Source organism: Montipora foliosa, unplaced genomic scaffold (genome assembly GCF_036669935.1).
Source record: "Montipora foliosa isolate CH-2021 unplaced genomic scaffold, ASM3666993v2 scaffold_458, whole genome shotgun sequence".
In the NCBI taxonomy this organism is placed as follows: Eukaryota; Metazoa; Cnidaria; class Anthozoa; order Scleractinia; family Acroporidae; genus Montipora; species Montipora foliosa.
In genome coordinates, this window is record NW_027179765.1 from 222,501 (window position 1) to 230,215 (window position 7,715).

General features: G+C 38.2%; 1 pseudogene; it reads right to left on the reverse strand.

Annotated features, from left to right (window-relative positions):
• LOC137989410 (uncharacterized) overlaps positions 1 to 3,092 on the reverse strand; it is an 8,261-nt pseudogene extending 5,169 nt beyond the window's left edge.
• Between the last annotated feature and the right edge of the window lie 4,623 nt (positions 3,093 to 7,715).

Sequence of the window (7,715 nt, forward strand, 5' to 3'; positions counted from 1 at the left end):
TAACGCCAGGCGATTTTACTCGTCAATGGGGAACCCCACAGGAGTCAAAGGGTTAAGCCATTTACTCCTTGGAGTTAGACCCAATAGATTCTACTCTGTCTAACGCCAGACGATTTTACTCGTCAATGGGGAACCCCACAGGAGTCAAAGGGTTAAGCCATTTACTCCTTGGAGTTAGACCTAATAGATTCTACTCTGTCTAACGCCAGACGATTTTACTCGTCAATGGGGAACCCCATAGGAGTCAAAGGGTTAAGCCATTTACTCCTTGGAGTTAGACCCAATAGATTCTACTCTGTCTAACACCAGACGATTTTACTCGTCAATGGGGAACCCCACAGGAGTCAAAGGGTTAAGCCATTTACTCCTTGGAGTTAGACCCAATAGATTCTACTCTGTCTAACGCCAGACGATTTTACTCGTCAATGGGAACCCCACAGGAGTCAAAGGGTTAAGCCATTTACTCCTTGGAGTTAGACCCAATAGATTTTACTTTGTCTAATACTAGATGATTTTTCTCATCAATGGGGGCTGTTTGGGAATCAATCATTGGGTTAAATGGGTTTTTGTCAATCTTTTGGCAAGACTCTTGGTAAATTGGGTATAATTATTTGTGAGGTCTTAATATTATTAAAAGGAAATCTTGATGAGCTTTAGCCATTATTTTCATATTTTATTGCACTTATTGACTGTGTTGAAAGGACACTTACATTGTTACGACTATTACAAAACTTGACAAAGGACAACTGCTTGAGGCAAAAAGACTTAAACTGAACTTAGACTGCTTTAACAGCCAACTGCGTGTATCACGGCTTCAAGTGGAAAAAGGGAACCTTAGATGAAAAAACTCAAGGTTTTTATACTAAGAGACTAAATTATGCAAAAACGAGAAAACTAAGGGTGAAGTGACAGTACAAGATAGTGCAAAAAACTTTGATAAAAAGAAACGAGGTGCTAACAAAGAGGCTATTTTTTTTTTTTTCATGTAAAGTTATGTAATTTCGGATGTTTCTCAAAACGCTCGACGTGGTAACTTTCATCTGCCGAAAATCTAAAGTAGAATTATCTATCTTTGTGAAATGTTTACATTTTCTAGTTGTTAAGAAAAATAGGTGTCCATGTGCAAAAGATTTTTTTTTTGTATTTTATTTATTTTTATTGTTTACGTTTAGTAACAACAAAACAAATGACTACATTAGGACAACACTAAGCTACAACACACACACGCACAAACTACATTAAGGCTACCTAAGCTGATAACAACAAACTGAGAATATTAAGTTAACACGTTTCGACGAGGCCGCGAGGGTTGTGAACACTCCTACAATACGTTATTACCCTTGTCTACAATACTTGCCCCACTTTTAAAGATGAAAAGCCAAACCCTCTCCACTTTTTGAAATAGCAGTCTCCAACTCATAAACAGCTTTAATTCTGGAAGTACATACTCGGAGAGATGGTACGAGAGCGTTGATTCTACAATAATACTGCTTAGCAATAAGCAGGACGTGATTAAAAAACAAGAAATCGTCTTTGCGCTCCCAACTACCAAAAATTATATCCGCCTTAGTAAGTAAATCTACTTTAACACCAAGATCATTAAGCCAGTCCGAGAGATCCTTCCAGAACGAGAGAACATAGGGGCAGGAAGTAAACAAGTGCTCTAGAGATTCGTCCGCATCTTCACGAAAAGAACAGTCAGATGGTAGTTTTATACCAACCTTTTTCAGATAGACATTCGTTACTAAATATCTATTTAATATTTTGCACTGAAATTGTCGAGTCTTTGAATCCATTGCAACAGTGAAAGGAAGGCTATAGATCTTCCAACCTAAAACGACATTAGCATATTCTGCTTCGTATTTCGATTGAGCTGTCGGTTGTTTAATAACGCTAGAACGAAGTTCTTTGTACACGGCCTTAGAAACCACTTTTCTAAGCGCTACATTTTGACCATTCAAACAAAGTTGAGTAAGGTTCTCTGAATCAAAAGGCTCTAGATTGACATACTGATATATCTGTAAAGACTGACGATACTTTGTTGGCAAAGCATCGCACAATGCAATTAATTGGAAGGCGTCGAGAGGTAATATAGCTAATTTTCAAAAATCACACCAGGGTGCCAATCCATTTTTTCCGAGCGCTAAATCACCTAATGAAATTATCCCTTTATCAACAAGTCTAAGATTATAAACAGACTTACCATCAACACAAATATGCTTATTATTCCAAATAATAACTTCGGACAGTGTTACTTGCGAAATATCGTAACTATCCATCCTACTCGCAACTGAACATTGCGCAAAGCAGCTAAGACATTCTTCGTAGAACCTCGGAAGCTTCACTCGCAATTTCTTCACATCAAAATTGCAGCTTAAAATGAATTTACCTCCAACCGATTTCAAATAATACAATAGAATGGTCTTCCAGCTGCTAGGCTCATTACTCGCGAATTTCTTACAGCATAGTATTCTATGAGTCTTAATCATAGATTCCAAGTGTGGAGCTTTAAGACCGCCATCCTCAATGTCATTGATAAGCGTTAGACCTTTAACTTTATCTTTACCCTTCCAAATAAAATCGAAAATTAATATATTTGCCTCAGATATAATCTCTTTGTTAAGGCTTATCATACCAGCACGATACATAAATATTGGAACTATAAATGTCTTAACGATCTGAATTCTGCCTATAACGGTTAGGTCTCTCCACTTCCATATCTTTAATTTTGTTTTGATGGAGTCAATTATTTCATCAAAGTTTAGCTTCTGTTTAAGACGATAATCATATGAGAAGTATACCCCTAAGATTTTCAAGGCTTGCTTGACTTTGATATTATGCAATTCATAATCATCACTTACTGCAGGATCTTGGTTACCCAAAAACATTATTTCCGATTTCTCAAAATTAATCTTGAGACCTGAAAGCAGACCGAATTCTTTTACAAGCTTAAGAAAATTAACTAGAGAGCAATCGTCCCGCAAAAAAGCTGTCAAGTCATCAGCGCAGAGTCCCATTTTGATTTCCTCATTATTAACATCGATTCCTCGAATGCTTTTGTCACTACGGAGATTGATTGCTAATATTTCCATACAAATAATGAACAAATATGCCGAGAGCGGGTCCACTTGTCGCACACCTCTCTGCACTTGAAAGGGTCCGATAGAAAAACCATTATTTAAAACACAACTCGAAATATTATTATAGAATGTATATACCCACTGTTTAAAAAACAGAGAGGGCCTCAAAAATAAAGTTCCTGCTTACTGAATCAAAAGCCTTTTGAAAGTCAATAGCAATAATTTTTCCGTTAATCCTGTGGGTCTCAGCATACTCCAAAATATCCTCAATCGCTCTCACTGTATCAAACACAGTCCTTCCCTTAACATACACGCTTTGATTATGATGTATAATTTGGGGTAATACAGTCTCTAGTCTTCTCGCAATTGCCTTGGAACCAATTTTGACATCCACATTAATCAATGATATTGGCCTCCAATTGGAAATATTTCTTTTGTCCTGGTCTTTCTTTTCTAGTAAAGTTATAATTGCTTGTTTTTGAGAATTAGACAGCTGCCCATATTCGTACGCACTGTTAAGGCATCCGACAACAAGGTCTCCGACTACATCCCAAAAAGCTCTGTAGAACTCAACTGTGAGTCCATCGTTTCCAGGCGATTTATTACAGTCAAAAAGATGAAGAACACGAAAGCATTCCGCATTTGTCAGTCCTCCCTCACATATTGAGGCATCATCATATGAGAGTTTGGGTATGTCCTGATTCTTTAAAAAGGAGTCATGAACATTCGCTGATGGGATTAGCTCCTCCTCCTTATACAGATCGGCGCAAAAGCGTTCTATCTCTTTCCTCACTCGGTTTGGATCAGAGATTAAATAACCATCTTTACTAAATATTTTTCTAATCGAACTCTTGCTCTTTTTATGACATTCGAGACTTAGAAAAAATTTATTACGCTTCTCGCCTTTTTCATACCACGTAGCTCTGGAGCGAATGATAGCTCCTTGAGAAAGGTATTCGTAAATAGAATTGTATTCACCTTTTAGCATCTCTATAGTTTCTTGATATTTTCGGAAGTGGGATCAGTACTGCGATCGTCTTCACATTGCTTCAGTAAAGTTTCAATCTGAGATAATTTCTCCCTTCTTTCACGAGCCCTTTCCTTGCTGTATTTTACTGTCACCTGTCTAACTCTGTACCTAATTGAATCCCATAATACTCTTTTATCGGTGACATCCTTGAATTCGTTCAACCAGACCAGAATACTCTGATTTATTAGGGTCACATAGTTAGTATCGTTAGTGAGACTACTATCGAATTTCCAGTATGAAGGGCCATGATTCTGTTTCTCTATAGTAGTCAAATGAAGAACAATTGCCGAATGATCAGAATTTATAGAAGGAATAATGTCTTCATCTTCAACGTCATCTTGGTAGGCGTCACTAATGAGCCAGAAGTCTAACCTTCTTTGAATGAACGGCTTTCGTTGTCTCCAAGTAAAACGTTTTATGTCTGGGTTTCTCACTCTCCATATATCTATCACGTCATAATCAAGGCACATATCCTAAATACACTTGACTGAGTCTTTTTTAGCTGGAGTACCGCCCGAACAGTCACGATTAGGGTCAAAATTAACGTTAAAGTCACCACCTATAATTATCTTCTTTTCAAAGTCACCACAAAAAAGATTGATCGCATCATTTAAATTTCTACAAACACACTTTGTTGCTGTACCTTATTGGGCGCATAAATATTCACAAAGGTATAATTTGAGCCTTGCACAACAGCTTCTAACAAAATGTACCGGCCTTCGCAGTCCGCGTTTAATGCCTTCAACTCAAATTCTAGATCTTCTCTGACTAGAATCATCACACCACAGCTATGGTTTGTACCGTGAGCAAAGAAATTCTTACCTTTCCACTGCGTCTTCCAAGTGCTTTCCACTTCGGGTGTACTATAAGTTTCTTGTAGAAAAATGATATCCTGTTTCTGTTTCTCCAGCCAAAGAAATATAGCCTTCCTTTTTGACGGCGGACGAATCCCTCTCACATTAAGCAAGAGTAATTTAAAATCTACGTTTGGCTTTTCGTTGACCATCTTGTGCTTGCAAGTTTAAGCTTAAACGACGTCCTCCTCGCCAAAACGCCCGTAATTTTCTCATTGCAAAAATAAAACAGTAAGGCAACCAAAATGTATAAATTACGTAACACTGACAAGTATGACAAAAATAACAAAGAGGTAAAACACAGATTACAAAGACTGCGGATAATTATATCCGAGATGCAGTCCATTGGGATTGAAACTCTGATTGCCACTATTCAAATTTAGTACAGCTCACCGTTCCCGCGACAAACTGTATTTCAAAAAAGAAAAGAAAAGAATAAAACATGCAGAAAATGAAAGAGAAATATCAAAACCTTAATCTCCTCATTCAACTGGAGCAGGGTTATTTTGTGATGCAATAAAGAGAAAGTAAACACCATTTATAAATAGTTTATCTGGTTCATGTTTACTGAAGAAAGCAGTCTTTACAGCCTCTCTAGCACGCTTCATTTTGGACCACTGTTTCCTTCTTCTATCTCGTATTTCTTTTGGAAAATCCGTGTAGACTTTAACATCCAATCCATCTTTTAATTCCATTGCCTTACGAAAAACTTTCTCGCGATCAGGAAACCTCAAAAAACGGGCAATTATTGGTCTAATAGACCCGCTTCTCTTGTTTCCTATCCGGTGTACGCGTTGGAATTCAATCTCGCGAGATCCCTCGATATTGAGCTTGTCCGCTACAAATTGATATAGCACTTCGCTTGTATTCTCATCAGCTTCTTCAGGAATGCCAAGAAAACGCAGGTTCTCCCTTCTATCATAAACTTCCTTATATAATAAGCGGTCTTCCAGTTCTTTAATCTCCTGCTGCTTCTCGTCAACTCGTTTCTTTAGCTTCGTCATTTCGACTTCACTGAAGGATAAGCCTGATTCCATTTCATGCATAGTTCTCCATTGTCTTTGTCTTCGACTGAAGAGCTACAACATCGCTTTTCACTCCGACTATCGACCTTTCCAAACGCTCAAGCTTCTGCAAAATTCCCTCTAACATGCTTTCAACTCCTCCCAGTCTTTTCGAAATGAGTTGAAGTTGTTGTGCAATTCGTTCCGACATTTCGACTGCTCCCAAAACGGCGTCGCTACCTGATTTTAGCTCATTCTCTTCAAGATCTTGTCCACAAATTTTCTTTCCTTCAGGGGAGCAGATTCTACCTTCAGAATTATTACTACCTCTGTCTTTACGTTTCGAACATCCTGAGACCTCTGCCATTAGAAAAACTGAAGAAAAGGGTTTAGAAATCTTCCAGAATTGCGGGAGCGATGAAATGCATTTCCTTACACCATCACCATCATGTGCAAAAGATGGTTTCATCGCGACGCACTGATTTGCTGAACCCAAACACGCAAAAACTGAAATTTTAGAAAATTTCATGGTCATTTACGTAGTGATCTTGGTATTTGACGTTTTCAATTGCCAGATTTCTCAAAAACTAAGTCAGTTAGGAAGCTTAATTGATATCATCGATAATAAGTCACCAAAGGGTTTCTCCCGACAAATATGAAGAAATCCGATATTTCACTTTAATTTGTCCGCGAATTCTCGATATTTACAGTTAGCTGCTCTTAAATGCCTTCGCAAGAGTGACGTATTGAAGATGAATATCACAAGGAATGGTTAGTGATCATAACGCGAATTCCATTGCCACAGAGAGAGAACTCGTGGCAAAACTAAATGAGTCAAAAATTCGCGAGAGGACTGGCAATCAAGGAGAGAAGTGGGTTTTTAAACCTCCACAAGAAAAAAAACCTGTTATTAAACTATAATATATATAAAAAATTGGCTTGGGCACTTAAAGCGCGACGCCTTTAGAGCTCTAAATGTGAAAGCAGTAACCCAATCAACAGGTTTCGGGACAATGAATTGCCTACGTGTATCGTTTAATACGACAAACTGGACAATTTCCAGCACACGATGGGTATTTTCTAGCATAATAAGAGCGCTAAAAATGAAGTTCTGTTCACTCTTACCTAATTCTAGAATTCAGTAGGTGATGAAAGTAACAATACCTGTTAAACAAACAAAACGACTCGGAGTAAACGTTTCAATGCTACTATACCTTTAAAAGCGGTAGACCTGCATACTTATACAATACTTATACAAAATTTGTTTCAAGCCTATGTTTACAGAAGCATCTGGGTGGCCCTACAATTCAAATGCTATGTTGTCTTCTATTTCTTCGATCAAACATTTCGGTCGATCCCACAGGTGTATCAACGAGTTTTTGAGCTCAATTATAATCAAATCCTCTACACAAAAATTAATCAAGAACGGAAATACCTCGAAAGTGGCGAGCCGTCTTTCTCCGATCTCTCGTGGGAATCGAACAAATCCAAGCATGTACTCTCAGTTCATGATTCACTGTATTTTCCAGAAAGGACTGACTGTGTGAGAGAATGAATGAAAAGCAGATCTTTCTTAAAATCCTCAGAATGCTGAGTGGCTCGCACCTACTTTTCGTACAACTCATCGCGGACGATAAAAAGAGGAACTTCGGAGAGTTTGACGCCCAACAAGCTCTCTACTTGAAGATCGGGCGAGGGGTCAGGGGTTACGACAACCGAAGTGGGATAAAAGAGCGGGTGCGTGGCC